Below are 1448 nucleotides of genomic sequence, written 5' to 3'. Positions count from 1 at the left end.
CTTCTTTATGGTCCAGCTCTCACATCCATACATGACTACTGGAAAAACCATAGCTTTGACTAGATAGACCTTTGTTGGCAAAGTAATGTCTCTGCTTTTGAATATGCTATCTAGATTGGTCATAACTTTCCTTCCAAGGAGCAAGTGTCTTTTAATTTCATGGCTGCAATCACCATCTGCAGTGATTTTGGAGCACAAGAAAATAAAGTCTGTCACTGTTTCCACTGTTTCCCCATCTATTTGCCATAAAGTGATGGGAGTGGATGCCGTGATTTTAGTTTTTTGAATCCTGAGTTTCAAGCCAGGTTTTCACTCTTCTCTCTTTCTTCTTTTCCTAAGAAAAGTTTATTTCAAAATGACTTTCATAAAAAGGATCTGGGGTCTGTCACAGCGGTCTCTACTCAATCAGCAGTGGCACTCAAAAGTTTCACTAATAACCTGGTGCACTTAATCGCGTTTGACTTTCTGATCCCATGGACTATAGCCTGCCAGGCTATTCTGTCCATGGAATTCTCCAGGCAAGAATACTGGAGTGGGTTTCCATCTCCTCCTCCAGGTGATCTTTCTGACCAAGGGATCGAACCTGTGTCTCCTGTGTCTCCTGCATTGCAGGTGAATTCTTTACCCACTGAGCTATCAGAGAATCTAAATTATATACTTGTCAGATCTGTGGGTAAAGTTGGGAGGAATACACAAAAGGGCAGCTGGCAGAATCAGAATCTAAAAGTATCTGAAAGCTCTTGGAAAATAGATTGAATCTCATAAGACAAACTTTAGTGTAGTTAAGAAAGGGTCTTGTGCTTGGTTTTCAAAACAAACAAAAAAAGTACCATAACCACAATAAAACTTTCCAAACAAATATTGACAGGAATAAATGTTTATATCCAGTTTTAAAATTATACTAAATGTTTTTTCTAACCCAGACACTGTATTAGGCAATAAAAAGTGTAGCACTGAATGAGAGTTTCCTGGTGACCTAGTGATTAGGATTCCTATCTTTCACTGCCTGGCCTGCATTCAATCCCTTGTCAGGGAACTGAGATCCACAAGCTGAATGGCATGGCCTGCCAAAACCCAAAAAATAGCATTGAATAGACAAATACAGAGCAAAACAGAATCTCTACTTTCATGAAGCTTACATTCAGTTTGGAAATAGATAATAAGTTATTAGAAATGGGAGGAATGTAGAAATGCATAGTTCTCTGCAAACATCTAATAGGAGAATCTGGCCTATCTTGGTTATAAATATTGTGTAGGTTTATGCATGTGATGGAGGGTATCAGAAAAGCCTTTTCTTAATTTATTCATTCAGCATATAGTTCTTGAATATCTACTTTGTGCAAGAAAAAATACTTGGCACTGAATGATGTATTAAGTACAGCTGGGCTTTCTCTTCACCAACTTTATCATATATTGATAAATAAATAAACATATGAATAAGTACTTAA

This window comes from Bison bison, unplaced genomic scaffold, assembly GCF_000754665.1.
Source record: "Bison bison bison isolate TAMUID 2011002044 unplaced genomic scaffold, Bison_UMD1.0 scf7180017864240, whole genome shotgun sequence".
Taxonomy (NCBI): domain Eukaryota; kingdom Metazoa; phylum Chordata; class Mammalia; order Artiodactyla; family Bovidae; genus Bison; species Bison bison.
Note: the sequence above shows the minus strand (reverse complement) of the source record.